This window comes from Pinus tabuliformis, chromosome 2_2 (genome assembly GCF_031772625.1).
Source record: "Pinus tabuliformis cultivar Carrire ecotype Pingquan chromosome 2_2, CPIR1, whole genome shotgun sequence".
NCBI lineage: Eukaryota > Viridiplantae > Streptophyta > Pinopsida > Pinales > Pinaceae > Pinus > Pinus tabuliformis.
The window spans coordinates 1,306,007,091-1,306,015,010 of NC_142300.1; the positions used below are offsets into that span (position 1 = coordinate 1,306,007,091).

The 7,920-nt window shown below is 33.8% G+C and overlaps 1 pseudogene; it reads left to right on the top strand.

Moving 5' to 3' along the window:
- The first annotated feature begins 6,408 nt into the window (after positions 1–6,408).
- On the top strand, positions 6,409–6,714 carry LOC149198289 (peptidyl-prolyl cis-trans isomerase CYP22 pseudogene; annotated as a pseudogene).
- Positions 6,715–7,920: the final 1,206 nt, after the last annotated feature.

The window sequence follows — 7,920 nt, forward strand, 5'->3', positions numbered from 1 at the left end:
GGCGAAAATCCTAATGACAAAAAATAAACTTTAGGATATGCATTTAGCCTTGGATTTGGTATTGTGGCATGGAATAGTAAGAAACAACCAATTGTTTCTTTGTCATCTACTGAAGCTAAATACAAATCTTTGTGTAGTGCTATGTGTGAAGTATTTTGTTTGAGGTGAGTTCTTGAAGATGTAGGAGAAATACAAAAAACACTAACTATTATCAAGTGGTATAATCAAAGCACCATCAAGCTCACCAACAATATTGTGTACCACTCAAGATCAAAACATATTGAGACACATTGTCATTTTGTCAGGGGAAAAATGTAGTGCAAGGAAATTGATTTAGTTTATTATAATACCTACGAAAATGTGGCTAAAATATTTACAAAGCCTCTTGGAAAGACAAAATTTGAAGTATGTAGGAATCAATTGGGTGTGGTAGAAAACACATTTCTCCATTAAGGGGAAGTGTTAGAATAATAAGGGAGAAACCTGAAGATTCTCCTAAATATAGAGATTGTTATGTTGTTTAAACTATTTTCCTTAATTAATCTTTGTTGGTGGCCAGTTCCTATATTTTAGATAATGTAAGTCTGGTGAATGGAAGTGAGGGTTGTGGTGCAATCTCATGAGTGAGAGATTGAATCACTAGAGAGAAGCAACCCTTATTCCATTTTTACTTCCATTTTATGAGTTATAATAATGATATTAATTATTGTGTTAAGTATTTTTTCTCATTCAGGAGCATAAGCTATAATATTTTTGTTACACAATATAATTGATATATTTTTATTAGTGAAAGTGTGTTTAGTATTTTAATCATAAAATTTACTTTAGAAAATATAGAGTTATAAAGAATATATATATGAAACCATTATATCCTTAAGATTTTTAATCTTTTTAGGTTGGCATAACTTATTTTAAGATTCATTAAAAAAATATTGATTCATTTTAGAATTTTGATATATATCAAGATAAAAATACACACACACACACATATATATATGCTTTAAAATATTTGCAACCCAGCTCATGAGGTTTATCAATCCAAACCTAAACGAAAGGCAATGTAATCATTAAAGATGTATGTTAGAGTTGTCACTCCCGCCCAAACAATAATGTGTCCATGTATTATGAAAATGCACATGTTATCAAGAACATGCATCGTTTCATAATAAGTTTTAAGCTTTTGAAGGAATGTACCAAGGTTTTTGATCAGGAATCAGAACCCCATATAAAGGGACACTAGCTGACCCCCTTTTTGGACTCCCATTGTGCTCCCACCCCAATTCATATGAATAACCTGTGAGGATAATCTTGTAAAGAATATAACACATACGTAATAACGTCCCCAACCATTGGTTGGATCAATAAATAAGACATTGTACTCATATATCATGGGGCATGAACAACACCTTCAACCCAAGTGAAATATAGAATCACAGAATATATGTTGAACTGACATATATGACCTCCCAAGTGTATCCTTTAGCATCTTGGAAGCATTTGGATAAAAAATTTCCACCTATATTAACCTCTTATCATAATACCATTTTAAACCCCATATATATATATATGGATTTTGAATTTGATATGGACATTATTATGAGTTTTATGCACTAAATATGGTGGCTTGATTAGGGGAAAACATATGGATTTTAACTCCTAAATGAAGATTCTAGGATATAAGTCTCAATGAACTAGCTTTGAATTGCCACATAGGATTTATATGGGAGGTGTTTTAGTGTGATATGGTGTTATTAGGGTATATTGAGCATGAGCCACATAGGATTTATATGGGATGTGTTTCAATGTGATATGGTGTTATTAGGGTGTATTGAGCATGAGAGTTATGAGCATGGTTAAAATAGGAAAATAAGAGCTTTAAGTAATTTAGTTGCAAACATTGATGTCACAACTAAATTTAAAGTGTTTACAAAAAGGATTAAAGCTAATGTACAATATACGTTGCATAAATTAATATAGATCTGTATCTACCAAGTGTAAAAAGTAATTAATTTTTTCAAGATGCAACCTTATTTTTGTGTACAATAATTGGGAAAGGTTTGCATCTCGAAAGATTTGATTCCTCTCAATTAAGATGAATCAAACTAATTCTTAATAATATCATTAGTTTTTATATAAATTTCACATATCTATTTACCAAAATATTAGCAATTGAATCTTGATTCCTCTCAATTAAGATGAATCATACTAATTCTTAATAAGATCATTAATATTTATATAAATTTCACATATCTATATATAGAAATATTAGCATTTGATCCGCCTGGAGGTTCAATTCTCATAGGTGACATGGCAAATGTTGAAAGTATTGAAAATATATATAACATTGTACTTATGAAATAAAATAAACATTTTTATATGTTTATAAATTAAATTTAAATATAAATCTTTAAAATATAAAGGTTACTATTTTAATCATTATAATTTATTGATATATTTTATTTTAATTAAGTTTAATAGGTTTTTAAATGTCTATTAATTATAGGTTCTAAAGTATAATCGCTATTATTTAAATTTTATTTGAATGTGATATGTGTATTACAATTAAAAAAAAAGGTTTATATATAATAATTTGATTTTTTTTTTTTTTTAATTAAGTCAACATTATATTTTTATTGTTATTTAATTATTATTTAATATTTGATCTAAAACACTACTACAATATCACTCTTATACTATTGAGTGGGGAGTAGAGTGCATCTGAGTACAATCATGAAAACAAAAGTGATAAGTGCAAAGCCACTCATGCTTACGGCCTTTGAACAATTTCTGTTAGAATAATTAGATACTGCTTGTCTTGTGATAGAGTGATTTGCTTTGTTTAGAACTCTGTGACATTTAAGAGAGATATTAGATCCTATTTAAGTGTGTGGTTGAGATATTCTTTCAACATACTCACTAAGATAGTATTTCTATCTTAGGCCAATATTTGATGTGTTTATCATAATCCAAACAAGTTTATGGTGTCAAATTAATTTCAAAAATTAGTATCATAGCTAGTGGCTTTATGAATAACTCCCTTAAGGGAGAGCCGAGGATATAATCTATGGTAGATGTAGATTGAATTATTGTGGATTTGTTTGTATGTGTGACTGTGTGAGTTTGTTGAAGTGCGAGACATGTGCTACCGATGTGGATGCATATGTGCTACAGTGATTGTTATGAGATTATAGTTCAAAGTTTCACTACACCCTTTATCCTGAAGAGTCATGTTGTTAGTCTATCCACCTGCAAACAATGATAGGAGCTAGTTGTTTGCGCTTTTGATGGGATGTGGGTGAGATCCAATAGATGAAATGCGCAAGAGATACCACACAGGGAGGGCATAAATTCAAGTTAAGTAGTTGTATATATTCCAATTGTCGTGCACCATCAAAGTTTTTCCTTTCCCTTTGATGAGGGTATTCATCGCCTGGAGTATAAACTTGCGTACAAACAGAGAATTACGCATCGAGGTAAAGTTAGTGCATAATATTAAAGGTTTTGTGTTTCTTTCATCACCAAATATGTACAATCACCATCACATTTTCATTAGAAACAAATAACCAACATGGCCATGGGCCATAAATGCATGGTGTTGTATATGCCTGTCGTTGGATAACTACCCTGCCAAAATCCAACGATGCGCATATACAACCCCCATGCATTTATGGTCCATTGGCATGCTGGTTATTTTCAGCAGTTGTCATTGAAAACAACTAACCAGCTTGCCCATGGGTCATAAATGCACAAGGGTTGTATATGCGTGTCGTTGGATAACTGGCCTGCCAAAATCCAACGGTGGGCATATACAACGCCCATGTATTTATGACCCATTGACAAGCTAGTTATTTTTAGCCGTTGTCATTGGAAACAAATAACCAACCTGCCCATGGGCCATAACTGCATGGGGTTGTATATGCCTGCAGTTGGATAACTGGCCTGCCAAAATCCAACAGTGGGCATATATGGCCCCGTGCATTTATGACCCATTGGCAGGTTGGTTATTTTCAGTGGTTCTCATTGGAAACAAATAACCAATGTGCCCATGGGTCGTAAATGCACGGGGTTGTATATGTCTGTTGTTGGATAACTAGTCTACCAAAATCCAATGGTGGGCATATATAGCCCTGTGCATTTATGGCCCATTGGGAGGATGGTTATTTTCAGCCATTGTCATTGGAAACGAATAACCAACCTGCTCATGTGCCATAAATGCACGGGGTTGTATATGTCTACTGTTGGATCACTGGGCTACCAAAATCCAATGGTGGACATATACAACCCCCGTGCATTTATGGCCCATTGGCAGGCTGGTTATTTTCAACTATTGTCATTGGAAACAAATAACCAGCCTACCCATGGGCCATAAATGCACGGAGTTGTATATGCTTGCTGTTAGATCAGTGGCCTGCCAAAATCCAACGATGGGCATATAGAATCCCTACGCATTTATGGTCCATTAGGACACTGGTTATTTTCAGCCGTTGTCATTGGAAACAAATAACTAACCTGCCCATGGGCCATAAATACACGGCGCTGTATATGCCTGTCGTTGGATAACTAGTGTGCCAAAATCCAACGGGGGGCATATGCAACCCCCGTGCATTTATGGCCCATTGGCAGACTGGTTATTTTCTGCCACTGTAATTGGAAACAAATGACCACCGTGCCCATGGGCCATAAATGCACAAGGTTGTATATCCTTGCTGTTGGATCACTAGTATGCCCGGTGGGGATATATAGCCCCTGTGCATCTGCGAAAATCCAACGGTGGGGATATATAGCCCCCGTGCATTTAAAATCCAACAATGGGGATATATAGCCCCCGCGCATTTATGGCCCACTGGCACCCTGATTATTTTCAACTGTTGTCATTGGAAACAAATAACCAACCTGCCCATTGCCATAAAAGCATGGGGTTGTATATGTCTGCCATTGGATAAGTGGCCTGCCAAAATCCAACAGTGGGCATATATAGCCTTCGTGCATTTATGACCCATTGGCAGGCTGGAAACAAATAACCAACTTGCCCATGGGCCATAAATGCATGACGCTGTATATGTCTTCTATTGGTTCACTGGCATGTCAAAATCCAACGATAGACATATACAACCCCATACATTTAGGATCCATTGACAAACTCGTGAACATATATAACCCCGTACATTTATAGCCCATCGACAAGCTGGTTGGCGTATACAACAGGGAAATTTATGGTACATTTTCAGCCGTTGCCATTGCAATATTTTTACCTCGATTAGCGTGTGGATGAATTTATTGTTGTGGCCCTTTTTCCAATAAAATGATGGTACCATTATTTACAAGGTTATACCTCCATTAATACGGCAATTCCTATTTCCAACCCCATTGAAACATAAATGCAGCCTGACATGCAAGGGATATAGCAGTTCTCTTGTATTTATGTTTCAATGGGGTTGACTTTGGCATTTTAGCAACAAAGCAATTGTTATTCCCCTTGCATGTCTGGCTGCATTTATGTTTCAATGGGGTTGGAAATAGGAATTGCCCCATTAATACACCCTCTAAATACCTCGGGACATGGGCACTTTGACATCTGTTTACCGGTCAATCCGCATAAATAATTTCAGGGAAACACTTTTCTGGTTAATAGTTATGGAGATGTGCATGATATGATCATCCATCTTGCTGTTAGTGTTAGTATTGATGGCCATTGAAACGGGAGGCATGCCTGAAACACTTTCTGCTTAACAGTTCTGGAGATGTGCATGATATGAACATCCATCCTGCTGTTAGTATTGAAGGCCATTGAAACGGGAGACATGTGCATCATGTGCCCATCCATTCTGTTACTCATCCAAACGTCGTCACTGTTTGCACCACCGTCGCGTTGACGTTTGCACTCACCAGGTCCACTATACCATCTCATAGGCACCCATACCATCCATACATCATTGATTCTGAATTTTGTAATTTGGTGCGCTTGAATTTTGAAACCTTTGTCTTCTCCCGAACAAATTTCTGGGGCTTACATTTCTTAGCTCATCCTGATCAGAGTCTCAGTAAAGAAACATTTCGGCCTCTTACTTAGGATTGCTCCCAATTTTGCTGCTCAGTCTGCGCTTGGAGAGTGAATTCTCCAAACCCAATTCTAACACGAGTGTGGACACAGCCCTTAGCAGAGTAATCCTCAAGCTTAACACAGTGTCTGTAGCTGCTGGTTTATCTAAAAGTAATCCCTTGACATCCGAGGGCGGTACTTTCGATCCCAATTTATTAATTTTATTGTTAAATGGCCACTTCCCCGCAGTCAGATGATTGCAGTAAGGTCTTCAGGGGACGTGGCAGAGGAAGTGTCTGACTGTAAGGGCTTAGATAAATCGATTACATGATTATATCATTCAAAAGAGGAGTGTAGTATCGACATAAATGGCAAGTGGAGCAGCGACAGCAGGGATGGTCGAATGGCACCAGAAGCTTTCAAATCCAAAGAATCCTGTCGTCTTCTTTGATGTAACGTTAGGCACCATTCCAACAGTACGAATTAAGAAGGAGCTCTTTGCTGATATTGTTCCCAAAACAACTGAAAACTTTCAGCCGTTCTTCACAGGGGAATACAGGAAAGCAGGCATTTCTATTGGCTATAAAGATTTCCATTTTAGTAGGGTTATTAAGGACTTCATGATTCAAGTTGGTGATATTGTGAAGGGAGATAGCAGTGGATGCTTTAATTGACTCCTTTGCATGCCACTGAAGGTAGCGTTTAAGAAAAACTGCATTGTACAAAATTGATCGCTATGCAGCCCGAAGAAGGTCATGTCTAATCCAAGCTGCATTGCATATATGCCTCCCTATGTGCAAGCCACATGGGCCTGGAATTAGTCCAATAATTAGAAAACCCAATTAGCTTTCCTGTATTTATTTACAAAAGTAAGAGAAAATTATGGTTTAAAAAAATATTCAATATAATATACACTGTAATGGTCTTAGATTGGAATCCAATCAAAATATTAAAAAGATTATTCATTTGTATTAATATTATTACAAAGTTCATTGTTTACCCATCTTCCACTTTCATATCTCCTTCGTTTTAAAAATGGTGTTCCATATATATATTTTAATCATTTATGCTTTTCCACATCCTCTCTCACTCTAACAAAGTTCGGTACAATTCCTTGTCATCATTATGCTTTTATAAAAATCATTTGCGCTTTTTAATAATTTATCATCTTCTCAACTTAACAAAGTAAATTTTGTATTCATCCTTATTTTATATATACATATTTATGTCCATGAAAAAAAGTGTGATTGTAATCTCTAATTCAAAATTATTGTAATATAATATGTTAAATGGCTTCTTCTTTTTTGAAGATATTTTATTGTTTGATTTAGTTTTCATTTTTTTCCAAATGGTTTTTTTTAGATATTTTATTGTTTAATTTAGTTTTAATTTTATTTTTTAAATATAATTTGATGTATTTTAGAATTAAATTTATAAAAAATATTAAAATAATAATTTATATTTGAATATTTTAAATCAATTTACAATATAAAATTTGCATATTTTTAATATATAATTTATTATATTATAATGTATAAAGATTTTCAAGATACTATGAAAAAACAGATTTAGGAAAAAAGTTAAATAGGAAGACAAATCAACCTAACAGCTAGAAGAAAATGGCTATATATATATATATATATATATATATATATATATAAATATAAATAAAACTAAAGATTAAAACTAATAATAAATATAAATATATAATATTTATATATAAAGATATTAATAATGATTATTGATAAAACTAATACTAGTACTAATAAATAATATTAATATTAAATTATATATATATATATATATATATATATCACTAAAGATTAAAAATTAATAATAAAGTAATTATAATGTTGCTAAACATTCATATTAATATTAAA